This window comes from Marmota flaviventris, chromosome 17, assembly GCF_047511675.1.
Source record: "Marmota flaviventris isolate mMarFla1 chromosome 17, mMarFla1.hap1, whole genome shotgun sequence".
Lineage (NCBI taxonomy): Eukaryota > Metazoa > Chordata > Mammalia > Rodentia > Sciuridae > Marmota > Marmota flaviventris.
Genome location: NC_092514.1, coordinates 68,089,120 through 68,104,478, shown reverse-complemented (window position 1 = coordinate 68,104,478; position 15,359 = coordinate 68,089,120). Strand labels below are relative to the sequence as shown.

The following is a 15,359-nucleotide window of genomic DNA, read 5'->3' as shown; positions in this document are numbered from 1 at the left end:
TTTAACTTTCTTGGTTATAATGTATTATTTATATTTCAATATTTACTTGGTTTCCCCAACATTTTAATCAGTTTCTTCATTTCTCCTTATACCTTATTTTTTTTCCCCCCTCACCCAATACCCCTGCTTTTTATTTTTTGTTACCAGGGAATGAATGGAAACTTTACAACTGAGTTACATCCCCAGTCCTTTTTTTATTCCTTATTTTGAGACAAGGTCTTCCAAAGTTGTTCAAGCTGACCTTGAACCTGGGATCCTCCTTCCTTAGAATCCCTAGTAGCTGGAATTACTGGCATTGCCATCACACCCAGCTCAATTCCTCTCTTTCTCTAAAGTATATCTGTCTGTAGTTCTATCAGCCTAAATCTGTGAATGGTTAACTCTATTGGTTTTCGTCTGAAAATGTCTTCTATTCATTCTCACTTTGAATGACGATTTAGCTGAGAATAGAATTTTCAGAGAGCCTTTAAAATTTTATTTCAATCTTTATTTTTCCTGGCAAGATTTCTCTTGTCTTATTTTTGTTTTCTCATGGGTATTCCTTATTTTTCAGCTGTAGCATTTTCCTTGTTTTTGGTGCTCTTTAGTTTTAAATACAAGTATCTAGATATTGACTTCTTTATTAAAAAGTTTATCCTGTTAGGGATATATTGTATTTTTCCATTGGTCATGTCTTTATTTTGGAGGAATTCTCTGTCATTTTCTCTTTGAAGAGTGCCTCCCCTCCATTATTTATTCTGTTTCAGTGGGATTGCCTATTAAATATGTGTTGGATCTTCTTATTAAACCCTTAGGGAAATAAGATAACTTCACTTTTCTACTCTCCATTTTTAAATCATCTTTGCTATACTATGGGTGATTTCCTCAGATATGTTTTCCAGTTTGGCAATTATCTCTTCCGTTGTATCTATTCCATTTGTCTAAATCATCTGTTGAGTTTTTATTTTATTTTCTATTGAAAATAATTTTATTTTCATATTATTATTATTTTATTTATAAATAATATTCTAGAAAATAAAATTCTAATGTGAAAATAAAATGATAGTAGAAAATTTTTGTGTCTTACTCATCCTTTTATCTCTAGTGCCTAGAACAGTTTTAGAACTTTGTAGATGTTTAATAAATATTTGTGAAGACTACTGATGAATCAACACTCTTTTTAAAATGTTTCTATATTTTTCACCTTATCTTGTCCTTTAATTTTTATTCCTTTTTTTGCTTTTAATCATTTTATGAATTTTTTTTGGTAGTCATTTTCAGATTGTTTTATTAACTCAAGTTATTAAAAGATAGATTTGGGGAGCACAGATTTTTCTGTTTTTTTTTTTTTTTTTTTTTTTTTTGTGTGTGTGTCTGCTTACTCTGCCTTATGATGAATTGTTTCCTTATATGGTCTGCAAATTTTATTTGTTTAATGAAAGTGATTTACTCTGTGGCATTCATTTGTGTCCTGAGTTGTACAAATATTCTCATGGAGGATTTTTTATACTGCTTCTGCAGGGGCCTGGCAGTTTCTCTGTTTTTAATCTTGGGATTCTATTATTGAATGATAGTATAAAATTGGACTTCTACTGGTTGAAGCTTTCAATTTTCATGCAACCATCACTCCATCTCCACTTGACCTAGACTATTGGGTTAGAAGATCAGCTTCTCAGCAATTTCCTGAGGCTTCAAAAAGTTAAGGCCTCTGTAGGGTCCTACTTCATAAGCAGGAATGTTAGTGACAGCTCCTCAGAAGTGCCTTTAGGATGACATCTTTTGCTCCTAAGTGGGGATAAAATCTCAGCTTCTGTCACCTACTAGTGTGACTTTGAATTTGTTTCTTCTTCATTTATGGTATCTGAAGTCTTTGCTTTCTCTATTTCAAGCTCAGCTTTGCATTTTAAAATACTTGTACTATGTCCACTATAGATACATACTGGAAGAAGCAGGAGTTGCAAGCCATGATTGACATCTTCTGCAGAAAGATAATTTGGTTTCACATGTGTAGCTAATTGAATTTCATCCAAATTATACAAGAGAATATCACTAAGAATCATCATCTCATTTTTTGCTTCTTAAGAGTTTGGGGCAGTAGCCTTATGGGTATTACAATTAAAATCAGTTCAATAAATATTACTGTGTTTAATATTTCAGGATATATGGGTGACTAAAATAGTCTCTGCCCACAAGAGGCAAACATTACATAGTACAAATATTGAACAAGGTTCATAAATAATAAGGTAGAAAGTCTTTAAGTGCTATAGTGATGCATATATATATATATATATATATATATATATATATATATATAGTTTTTAAGAATAATGCATGTTACATTTATTATTCAACAAATTATTAAGGTTATTAAAAGAATGAAAGAGTTTTATAGTGGTTGTAAAGTCAGTGAAAACTTGGGGGTAGAATTGCTAGTTGAAATGTGCCTTGAGGAATGATTGAATAGAAGCAGGAGGATCCCAGGTTCAAAGCCAGCCTCGGCAGCTTAGTGAGGCCCTAAGCAACTTAGTGAGACCCTGTCTCAAAATAAAAAAAATAAAAAGGGCTGGGGATGTGGCTCAGTGGTTAAATGCCCCTAGGTTCAATCCCCAGTTAAAAAAAAAAAGAAAGAAAGAAAGATTGGGATTTCCGAAGTAACAAGGGAGGGGATGGTGCTGGAGGGGAAGGAGAAAGGGGCATCATGCTTAGATAAGGAGCTGGGAAGGCAGAAGCCCTCCAAGAAAGAACCAGCAGTTCCATTCCCATTTTTCTAGGATTTTAGAAAGATGGTGATATTGAAAATTAAAATAAATAAAAAATTAAGCATGGGTGGGAGCGGGGTGGTACAAGTGGGCAGGAATTTAAAGGTAATTTAAAGGGAATTTAAAGGTAATTTAAAGGTAATTTGATTCTTGCTGTCATATTTATCAAAAGAAAAAGAATGGTGTTAATTTTTAAGGATAAACTTGAGGACTAGGATCACTTACAAGTTTAGATTGGGCAGTTTTTTTCGTAATCTCCTGATCTTCTGATTGTCAAGTGAGTTTCCAGAGTAGGTAAACCTAATCAGCATTTGTGTCTCCCAGGTATACAAGTACCATCTAGTGGCAAAAGAAGGTAACCACATGAATGAAGTCTACAGAAAACATTTGTGTGTTTATTTTTCACTTCTTATTTATATTATGGTTAACTAATTAAGGAGGTCTATATTCTAACTGGAAAGGAATTAAAGTGGTCTAAAGCAACAATATTGACTGATTAGTGTATTAATAAAACATGAGATCTGATAATAAATGGGGTATGGGTAAGGGGCTTATTAATTATAAAGTATTTGAGAGTTTCAAATCAGGAACTAACATCAAATTATATTTCAGTAATGAATCTTGAAGCAGGATCTATTTGAGGTTAAGAGACAGAGAACTGAGAAAAGGCAGTGTACATAAGGACGAGGCCGAAACACTGAAGTCACGAGTATTCTTCCAGAATGTTCTCTCCTCTTTTGCCTAACTCCTGCTTAGCCTTCAGATCTTATGAGTTCCTCTGCCTGACCCTCCCCTCTTAGAGTGGCATTAGATGAGCCACTCATGTCTTCCTACAAATCATATCCTGTGATGCTAGTGACCACATTTCATTGTCACTGCTTGTCTATCTTACAGCCCTCACGACAGTCTACACTGACTTAACAGCTGAGCTGGTGCCACGTTTGCGTCATCCACTATTCCATCTCAAATGCTTAGAATGGTATCTGACATATGATACGGACTTCACTGATATTTATAGAATGAATGAACAGATTAATGAAGAGAGTAACTATAAAGGAAATGTACAAGGTACAGATATTGAAAGTATCAGCAATGCTTCAGTGAAAAAAAAAGATATTTACAGGAGTTTATTGGTAGAAAAATGTTTTTCTTCATTGTATATTGACTTCCTGAATGATTGTCGTGATGGGCAAAATTGCGACATCTGCAGTCAAGGGGAGAGAGAGAAAGAATGTTCAGGCACTAATGCCCTTTTCAATGCTTTATTCACTCAAAACCACTCAATTCAATTTCACTCTATAGGTTCTTAATCAAGAGATGACAATCCTTAATGCTGGGCACTGCAACAGACATAATCTTTTCAAAGCAAACAATTCTAAGTTAACTCTAAGCACTGCAAACATTCTTAATCATGACAGACTTAGTACAGACATTCCCTCTGCATGCTAAGCTTAAGTGGTAGATTTAAAGTCTTAAGTCTTAGGTCTTAAGTCCAGCAGATGCACACTCACTCAGACAGCAGCGTCCAGCTCAGGAACTGATAGAGGCTTCAGATTCTGGTAGGGAGCTGATGACTGGCTGAGAAGACGGTTGTAAAGAGAAGTTACAGTTCTCAACAGGGTCAAGAGGCTGCTGTAGAGTTTGAGGGTGGTGAGGATGATGCAGAGGATCAGGCAGATGATGAGAAAAGTAGGGATGTCAATCCAGGTCCTCATCAGGCATGTATGCATCAGTGTAGGCTAGCTGAATGTCTGTTCATTTGTTCTATCATTTATACTAAATTTTGGGGCTTCTGCTCACCCTTTTAGCCCCTATCAACTGTTACCAGGTTTCTTAGTGGCATCTCACATCTTAGAGTCAGGGCCTGTGGTCTGGTGGTTTCTGCCCTGGTATTACCCTTCTGACTCTTATTAGGGTTAAGGCAAATGACATTTTTATATCAAGTGACTTCACTCTGACTTTTATCAGTGTTGTAGAAATTGACTTCTTTTATCAGGCTATGACTTATGACATATTGGTTGGCTCTGTGGACTTGTGCCTGAAGAGACCACAGGTTTATTTTAAAATGGAGTTGCTTGGGGCTGGGATTGTGGCTCAGTGGTAGAGTGCTCGCCTAGCATGTGCAAGGCCCTGGGTTTGATACTCAGCACCACATAAAATACATAAAATACATAAAATAAAGTTTAATAAAAAATAAAATGGAGTTACTTAGGCTAAGGCCATCCTTACAATGATGTCCATTGATTAGTGATCTCTAATGCTTTTTAATTAGTTTTCAGAGTATTAACTTGTCTCTACCTCAGGGGTGGAAAAATAAAAATAGTATATCACTGACATGTCATTAAAGAGATTAAATAAAGACTACAAATAAAACATACTGAGCAGTGTGTAGCGCATATTCTTTCCTGAATAACTGGATTTTATATTTCACGCACATCATCTCTTTAATTATTTGAAGCATCCCAGTCAGAGAGGGCAGATATTTTACAAGGCTGTTTTTTACAAATTAGAAAACTAACAATTGACGAAACTGGAGGACATGTAAAATTGGAGACACATCAGTTACTAAGTTTCAAAACCCACAATATTTAAATAATAGTTCGTTGTTCTTTCTATGGTATTGTGTTGCTTACCTAGGGAAAGAGACGAAAATAAATGATATTTGGATGGTAAAAAAAAAATCATAGCGCTACAATACAGAGAATGCAATTAAATAAAGAAGTGTATTCGTTTTCTATTGCTGCCCTGATGAATTTCCACAATTTTAGTGATTTAAAACAGCATTACCTTACAGTTTTGAAAGTCAGAAGTCTAACACATGGGTTTCTCCAAGGGCATCAGCAGGCTCTGTTCTTTACTGGAGTCTATGGGAGAGGGGCTGTTTCTTTTCCAACTTGTAGAGGCCTCCGTGTTCCCTTCTCATCTTGATTACCAACAGTGGTGGGTTGAGCTCTTACTCTGAAACATTCTGGCCTCCTCTTCTTTGGGGATAACCTTAAAAAACAGGATTACTTGAAGTTCAGGTTGTGGCAGTTTCTTCTCAATGTTCTGATCTGCTGATTAAGGTTAGTTTGATTAGTTTCTAAGAAGGTGAGCTGAATTAGCATCTTTTCCACTTTCCTCTTCCACTTTTAGGGACCCTTATGTTTATACTGGGTCGACCAGAAAAATTGTGGCTAATCTCCCTATTGTTTTTTTAAACTTATCGATGGACCTTTATTGTATTTACATGCAGTGCTGAGGCTCAAACCCAGTGCCTCACACATGCTAGGCAAGAACTCCACCACTGAACTATAGCCCTCGCCCCTCATCTCCCTGTTTTAAGGTCAGCCAATAGCCACCTGATTCCTGCTCTAATGTTAATTCCATTCCCCCTCCCCCCCCCCCCCCCCCCCCCGCATAAGACAACATCTTCTCATTTTTTTAAAAGTAAGTGATTCTTGTCTTTTTCAGTTTTCACAGTTTCTCAGCAGCAGATCTTAGGTTAACTGTAAATAACTGTGGGGGTTCCTGGGACTAGGATATGGACATTTTGGTTGATCATTTTTCTGCTTATTCTAGGGACATGTGAGCTTTCGGAGAATAGTGGGAAGGAATGAGAAGAAAGAGGCAAGGTGAGGATAGGATTTTCAAATGGAAGTCAGAGGTATAATTGCCTACTGCCAGTGATGCATTATTAATGCCATTCATCTTGGCAGAAACCAAAACGTTTTTGATATGGATAAACTAGAATTATCCTATTTTGGCATTTTTAGTTTGTCTGGTTCCTAGTGACCACCAGACTAATTACGTATGCTATGATTTTAATTTTCTGTTCTAAAGTTTTCAGTATCTATATCTTAATCATTTTTTAAAAGCAAGTGATCCATGGTCTTTTTCAGTTTTTGCATTTTCTCAGAACTTACCAGCAATGGTTCTTAGGTTACCTGTAGACAGCTGTGCGGTGTAATTTGTGCCTGGAAACAAGAACTTATTTGAAACAGATATGTGTTCTCTTACTACCTCCTTGTCTATCTCGAGTTTCAGTTCTCTTTCTGTGTTGTTTCACCTTTACTAATTTAAAGTCCATTTCCTTTCCCAGAGTAGGAAAGAAAACAGAAATTGACTCATGTCTTTCCTTATCCTTTAACTTATGCTCTCAGTTAACTGTTAACTTTGTGTTGATAAAAACCTATGTGAAACAACAACAACAACAAAAAACCCCAACCCAATCAATAAATGGGCTAAGGAACTGAATAGACACTGCACAGAAGAAGAAATACAATTGATCAACAAGTATATGAAAAAGTGTTCAACATCTCTAGTATTTAGGGAAATGCAAATCAAAACTACACTAAGATTTCATCTCACTCTAGTCAGAATGACCATTATCAAAAATAAAAGCAACAATAAGTGTTGGTGAGGGTGTGGGGAAAAAGGCACACTGATACATTGCTGATGGAAATTGGTGCAACTATTAAGGAAAGCAGTATGGAGATTCCTCAGAAAACTTGGAATGGAACCACCATTTGACCCAGCCATCCTACTCCTCAGTCCATACTCAAAGGACTTAAAATCATAATGCCTCAGTGACTGATACAGCCACATCAAAATTTTAGCAGCTCAACTCACAAGAGCTAAACCATGGAACCAACGTAGGTGCCCTTCAACAGATGAATAGATAAAGAAAATGTGGTGTATATACACAGTGGAATATTACTCAGCCTTAAAGAAGAATGGAATTATGGCATTTTCAGGTAAGTGGATGGAACTGGAGAATATCATGCTAAGCTTAATAAGCCAGTCCCCCCAAACCAAAGGCTCTGATATGCAAATGCTAATTTACAATGCGGGGGAAGGAGTAGGGAAGAATAGAGATACTTTGGATTAGACAGAGGGGAGTGAAGGGAGGGGACAGAGTATGGAGCAGGAAAGATAGTAGAATGAATTGGACATTTTTACCCTATGTGCATATAGAATTACACGACTGGTGTAGTTCTATATCATGTACAATTAGAAGAATGAGAAGTTATACTTTAAAAAAAATCATGCAAGTTTACTTCTCTCTGCCTTCTTATACAGTGTCACTCTAATTAAACCCATCTCCTCATCTTTTCCTCTTGAAGTTACTAGGTAAATTTTGCTTTCACTATTTCTCTATAGCATTTCATAATTTGTACCATATAATTTAAGAGTCAAACAAATATCAATTTAACATTTAATATTTAAAACTCAACCACCCAGCTGGGTGTAGTGGTGCACACCTGTAATCCCAAGTGTCCCTAGGTTCAATCCTCAGTACGAAAAACAACAACAACAACAAAAATCCTCAGTACCAAAATCAACAACAACAAAAAACTTCCTTTGTTTGATGCTTTGTTTGTTTTTGGGATGGAGTCTTACTTTGTTGTTCAGGTTTGTCTTAAAATCATGGACTTAATAAATCTTCCTGTCTCAGCCTCCTGGGTGCTAGGACTACTGGTGTGTGTTACCATGCCCTGCATGATGCTTTTAGGTACTATTATTAGGTATCTCAGAATAATTATTGATTTCTTTTCCTTTTTTTTTTTTTTTTTTTGGTTTACCTGGAAAGTCAGTGTTCTTACTTAGCAAGAATCTTGTTGGGTGGTTGAGTTTTGTTTTTTTTTTTTTGGTACTGAGGATTGAACCTAGGGACACTTAATCACTGAACCACATCCTCAGCCCCTTTTTATTTTTTATTGAGGCTGAGTTTGAACTTTTGATCTTCCTGAGCCCCTGGGATTACAGGTGTGCACCACTACACCCAGCTGGGTGGTTGAGTTTTAAATATTAAATGTTAAATATAGCTTTACATTCTTCAAATATCAGTCTCCTTGACTAATTTCTCTGTTTAGAGAAACACAGGGATAATATAGTTTAAATTCTTTTTGCTGCAAAATAAACAATGGTAATAATAATATTAGTAATAGCAATGACAATTAAACTAAAGTTACCATCAGAAGTTATTCCCTTCTCCACCCTTTACCCAACATTAAACATTCCCTAAGCTATTTAATTACAATTTCAGCCACATTTGCTTTTGTGGTAGTTTGGAATTCTGGTGTTAAAGGTGCTCGATTCCCTTTTACTTTCAGCCAAGTCTGTAGTTCTTTATTTATGCTGCCTCTTCCTAGACCAAGGTACCAATTTGAAATTCTTTGAAATTATACCTACTTTAAGCCCTGAATTTAGAGACCACATGACTTTTCTTGGCACCTTTCTTTGCATATAGAAATGGTAAGTGTTTAAAAACAAGTAATAATAGTGTTTAATCAGACCATATTTAAAAGTGGAGCATATAATTTTCAGTATATTTTAGTCATGGGAAATAATGTACTAAGAACATGAGAAAAAAGTTATTGTAATGATTTTAGCAATTTTGCTTTTAATTTTGGCAATAATGGCCTAGCAAATCCATTTGGTATTTAGCAAGGAAAAAAAAAAAGTGAAACCTATTGTTTACCAGTGGGAGTTTGGTTTGCAGTTTTATGTTTTAGGTAACAATCTTTATTCTCTTTATCCACATTAAATACTGTCAAAATTCCATTTCACTATTAATTTTGTACCGTGAGGCAACTTGTTAAATCTCAAGCTATAACTCCTATGATCTGTGTATCCCCGTGTGATTTATTTGCTTAAAACATCTACTAATGAGATGTGGAGATTTGGGTTGCCACCATGACAACCAAGCAGGATGGCATCTATTTCCTAGATACAGAAAACCAGAAAGAAACATCTTCTCTCCAGCTGCTTATTTAATACTAAAACTCGGTAGCTATGGAAATTTAGATTGAGATTATGTGCCTAACTTGTTTACAAGATATCAGCCATCTGACAGGTACCTTTTCAAAGAGACACTACAATATATCATCGCTCATGCATTATTTGGTAGAACTTTTTAATTAAAAGGTCTTTAGCATTTTTTTTTATTATTCTTACAACCTGATTACTGTCTTAATGTTGACAATCATTCTATAAGAAGAATTTAACATGTTCTCTATGACTAGGTAGATTTTGTAGAGTGAGTAGTAAAATTTTTGGGGGGGTATAATAGCAGTAATATTTGCATAATCTTTCTTGTACATATTTTTTTCTCATTAGTAGTATCATCAGCATTTACTATATGCTATAATGCATAAGACCTGGAAATTAAATTTGTATATGGAAAAGTTCAGGCTATTTACAATTTAATTGAAGAGATATAGCACATAAATAAAGTGATGTAAACAGGATGGTAGCATGTGAGCTGTTAGAGGAGAGTGAGATAATTTGATCAGGGATGATCATTTTAGAAAAAGAATTGGGTTTTGGTCATTTCATCTTGAAGCAAATTGAAGTGTAAGAAGACGGAATGAATGAAAGAGAACTCCTAAGCTCAAGAAATAGTCCTGCCTCAGCCTCCTGAGTGCTGGTACTGGAGGTGTGTGCCACCATACCCAGATTGATGCTGTTAGTTACTATCATTTGATCTCTCAGAATAATTATTGATTTACTTTTTTAAAAACTTTTTTTTGTTCACCTGAAGAGTTGGAGTTATTATCGAAGAAGACTACCAGACACTTTCTAAACACTTGTTGGGTTGTTGAATTTTAAATATCAAATTTGGCTTTACATTCTTCAAATATCAATCTCCTTGACTATTTTTTCTGTTTGGAGAAAACACAAAGGACCAAATACTTGAAATTCTTTTTGCTGCAACATAAAAAATAGTAGCAATAATAATATTAGTAACAGCAATGAAAATCAGACTAAAGTTGCCATCACAAGGCATTCCTGAGTATCTGATAGAATAAGAAACTCAGGAAACACATGTCTGGAATAGTGGTAGAAATGATGGGTAGATTTCAGAATTCAGGCCAAGTTAAGCCTAGTAGTGAAAAGTACCATTGGAGAATTGGGAGAGTTCAGTAACATTTTTTTTTTCACTTCTTCTTCTTTTTTTTTTTTTAAATTTTGTTGTTGTTGTTGATGGATACAATATCTTTATTTTATTTTATTTTTATTTTCTATCCGATCCGAGGATCGGATCCAGTGCTCCACACATCAAGGCAAGTACACTACCATTGAGCCACAACCGCAGCCCAACTTATTTTATCTTTGGCTTACGTTTATTTACTTGCCCAAATATCTTACACCATTGCCAATGCATTCTTTTGAATTTGTAACAAAAATGTCTTAGATGTTTCAGAGAGACAAAATAGATCGCATTTTGACAAAGTATATCATCATGTGTCTTGTTGAGCCTCTCTGAATTTTCTTTTAGTACATATTGGGCAAGATAAGTAAAATAATCTTGACTCCTCGATTTTTTTTTTTTTAAACTTAGAAAGCAGAATGAATGTTGAAGAGACACGGTTTAGACTTAAGAAGTAGAAAAAACAAGATAACGCGTACAATGTACACAGATTCACAGCATTTGAAGTCTTCAAAAATAACTACAAGGAATTATGGACAAGAAATGCTGGTGTTCTAAACTTTCCTTTCCCTCCGGAAAACAAACAAACAAACAAAAAACAAACAACCTTTTGACCACCATTTAGGCCACTTTAGGTAATGAAACTCCAATCACCAAACTGCCTTTTTTTTTTTTTTTTAGCAAAAATAAGCGTGGTATGCAGTCTCCGACAGATGCCATATTCGTGCCCTTTGGGAAAACCAAAATCCGCAGCATTCCCAGACATGGATGAGGGCACTTCAGGTTCTAAAAGCAACCTCAACCTTTGGATGTGCTACTTAGCTCCTGGTGCTGAGGCAGGAATTATGGAAATGAGGACGCGGGCGGGAGGCAGTAGGGACTTCACAGGGACTCAAAAGCACGGTCCCGGGAGAAGAGGTCACGGGTAAGAAAGGATCGCTAAACTAGAAGTGGCCAGGGAGGAGGATGTGAGGGCGGGGGTTCAAGGTCACCCGCTAGGAGGCCGCAGGGCTGCTACTCAAACCCGAGCCCCGACTGGGAGCGCGTAGTTTTTGCCAATATCTGGCAGCTAGAGGTCCGCAAAGGCGCCGAGAGCCCGAGGGCTAATCAGGTGGCAGGGCTCGCGGGGATCCGGCACCTGCGGACAGGCGCGTGCACTGTCGTCGGCGGCGCGCCCCGCTTGTCCCGCCCCTCGGGGCTCCGCCCCCAGGTGCCCTGCGTGCGCCGGGAGCGCGCGCGTCGGCCCCGCCTCGTCCTCTCTGAAGCCCGCCCTCAGGTGCGCTCTGCAGAAGGCGGGGCGTGGCTTGGACACCACTAGGGACCCACGGGGGCGCGCGGGACCGAGCGGCGGGGGCGCGCTCTCGCAGCCGTGGCCGCGCCCTCACACACATTTCCGAGCTCCGTCACTCCCGCGGTCTCCACAGACTGAGCGTGTCGGGGCCTGTCGGATCTGCGGCTGCGGCCCTGAGGTGAGGAGCCGGCCGAAGGCCCGGGCGCTGTAGGCCTGTCGGTGAGAGAGGCCGGAGGTGGAGCGGGGGGCGCAGCGGCGGAGGGTCAGTGGCGTGAGGGCTGGACTCGGGGTCTGCGGAGTGGGTGCGGGCAGGAGCGGCGAGCGGAGGGACGCCGCAGACCCCCAGCACGTCCGAGCGAGCGCTGCTTGCCTGCGTAGTGGGTGCCGCGGAGCCCCCGGGATGCGGGCGTGTGGACGTCCCGGGCGCTCCCGGGGACACTGGGGACCGGGTCGGGTCCCGGTATCACCGCGACGCCGTGATGTGGGCCATCTCCATCATCAATCCGTCTTTAGGGAGAAGGAAAAATGTCGAAGTCAGTCTCCCTCGCAGGAGCTGGATGGCCAGCACTCGCTTTCCTTGGGGGGCAGGAGTCAAGTGTGTTGAAGGGAATTGGGGTGAGAAAATGCCGAGTTCTCTCTCCTGCACCGGGTGAGGTGAGCACCCTGACCCCCGAGACACCAAGAGCGGCGCCTGGCGCGGACACGTCTCGGTGGCCGCGGAGCCGGGAGGGCTGCGGGCGTCGGGCTGGCGAGACGCTCGGCGGCGCGGGCACGGCTTCCCCCGGGCTCGAGGCTTGAACTCGCGTTTTGAAAAACAAGTCTGCAAAAATCAAACATATCCGCGTGAACTTGTAGTTGAGGAATTTCTAAGGGGAGAAGAGTATTTGTCGGACGCCAGCTCCCAGCCAGGCTCAGGTACACCTCCTTGGGTCTTCTGTGAGGTTGGAGGTGTCTAGACCAGATTTGCAGAGGTGGGAGTTCCCAGCTAGTAAAAAAAGGTAGAGCCTCAGCTCCGATCAGTTTAGGGATGTCTGACTCTTAATTCTGGTGCTTTATTTACTGTATTTCATGTCTGTCCAGAGATCGATCTTATATATTGTTAGGGAAGATTCCATAGGAGAGAACATTATTAGTGCAGCTAGGACTTTGGGCGTATTTGCGTTAAAATCAGACTTAAAGAGACATTGATCCTTGAATGTTTGCTGTGTAAGTGCCTGTGCTGTTGAAGGAGTAAAACTTCAAAGGGGGTTTAATACAGGGAAATTTTGCATTCAAGATAAGACCAAACTTATTAATTAATAAGTTACAAACTTGTGAGTGTCGTTTATATTCCATGTACTATTCTTTGTGTCAAGAATACCAAGATAAATACAATTTATAATCTCCATCCTTGAGTTTGAGAGAGTGATTATATAAAAGAGTTTCATAATATTCTACTAAATCATAATCTTTATGAGTGGGTGAGTTAATTGGATTAAAAATAGTTTTAAGCACAAGCTTTTAGGAATTTATTATATATAAGAAAAGTTATGAGATGACTTGTCATATGAATGCTATTGAAAGTTAATTCCTTCAACAAGGAACACTTATAAAATTCACGATAAATTTTATCAACAATTAGTTTTTGTTTTATTTTCACACTACCTTCATAAATTTTCAAACATTAGAGAAGAAAGCATTTATAATGTATCTCCTGTTAAGTTCAAGGACTTATTTTGTAAACTGAGAAGCCAGTAATGTAGCAGGCCTGTTAAGTTAAAGGGCTTATTTTATAAATTGAGAAGCCAGTAATGCAACTGGGTAGGAATTTCTCTAAAGTCATGTGGCAGATAGCTTCTTAACCTCTCCTTCCAATAAATAAATCTTAATTCAAAAGTAGCTAATACCAGATTGCATTTAAGCTTTTGTGGTTCAGAGTTCTAATGAAAACAGTCTTCAATTTAGGCTGAGATGGCACATTGTTAAAATATACAATATTCCTTCAGGCACAGATGTAGGTTAAGTGGATAGAAAGAATAGTGAGAGATTTGGGAAATTTCTTTTGATTGCTTCTGTTTTCTCAATGTAGTAAAAATCAAAGTTATAATCTGGGAATGATGCAACCAATAGAAGTTTAGGAGGTTTGAAGATTGGGCTTGTGAATGGATGAGTGAAATATGATTTCTAGGAAATTAAAACAATTACCCTTAAGTGTAAAAGTGCAACAGAGGAAATAGAGGGTGCTGGCTGTGGGTGCACAAAATAAAGGCGTCTCATTTTGCATACCCAATTACAATCCATTTCCAGTGTCTGTCTTCCCAGTGTCATCAAGGGCATATACCAGTTCCATTTGCCCCATTTCATTTTGCCTTATGCCTCTGCCATATTGCAGGTATCTCTCTTCTTTACATAAGTCAATCCCTTTGGGAAATCTAGCTTTTCCACGGCTTTTTCTCTGCCTGGAAATTCTGCTTCAGTTTTTTTCTAAATATTATCTATCCTGCAAAGATAGAATAAAACTTTCTGAAAATCTATCAAGGATGCTAAGAAGGTGATTGATCACATCTCTTACCAGGATGAATCTGAACATCAGGATGACTCAGTTTCTTTATTTTATAGGCTATAATTTTAATTCATTCCTCACAGTTTTTAAAATTGGGTCTGTACATGTAAAAATAAAATTTTAAAGGTTATCTTCCTGCTATGTAACAATGGGATTGTTTATTCTACAATCAATTCTAAATATTATCTATCTAGCAAAGTCATGACAAATGTCTCCCTGTTTTTGTCCTAAAACTTTCAATGTATAAGTCTCTTATTAAATGTTAAATGAGCATGACGCTTTTCTCCTTTCTTCTCCTTCTGCCTTCTTTAAACTATGATAGGAAGTAGCAAACTTTTTCTGGTAAGAATCAGATAGTAGGGGCTGGGGATGTGGCTCAAGTGATAGTGCACTTGCCTGGCATGCGCGCGGCGCTGGGTTCGATCCTTAGCACCACATACAAAAAATAAAGATGTTGTGTCCGCCGAAAATTAAACAATAAAAAATATTTTAAAATTCTCTCTCTCTCTCTTTCTCTCTCTCTCTCTTAAAAAAAAAAGAATCAGATAGTAAAAATTTTAGCTTTTGCAGACCGTATTGTGTCTGTCTCAGTAATTTACCTCTGCTCTTGTAACAGAAGCAACCACAGTATATAAATTAAGGATCATGATTGTATTCCAATAAGGTTATATTTATAGATACTGAAATTTGAATTTCATATAATGTTTACCTGTCACAAGGTAAATCCAGATTTCTTTGAATTTTTCCCTACTATTTAAAAATGTAGAAACGCTGTTAACTCATGGGTTGTACAAACCAGCTTATGGGCTGGGTTTAGCCCTTGCGTCCTCCTCCATCTTAATTTGTAGGCCCTTGAGCTGTAAGGACTCTGAG

At 38.2% G+C, this 15,359-nt stretch overlaps 1 protein-coding gene across 6 annotated transcripts in view; it reads left to right on the top strand.

Moving 5' to 3' along the window:
- Positions 1-12,000: 12,000 nt before the first annotated feature.
- The window catches only part of Abca5 (ATP binding cassette subfamily A member 5), an 80,186-nt gene continuing 76,827 nt past the window's right edge, over positions 12,001-15,359 (top strand). For 2 of the 6 annotated variants that reach the window (XR_011704957.1, XR_011704956.1), the window contains exon 1: positions 12,001-12,122. The gene's annotated coding sequence lies outside the window, so the exon portion shown is untranslated. Of the gene's footprint in view, positions 12,164-15,359 lie in introns of all 6 variants that reach the window. The other 4 variants (XM_071603288.1, XM_071603290.1, XM_071603291.1 and 1 more) reach the window with 3 other exon arrangements.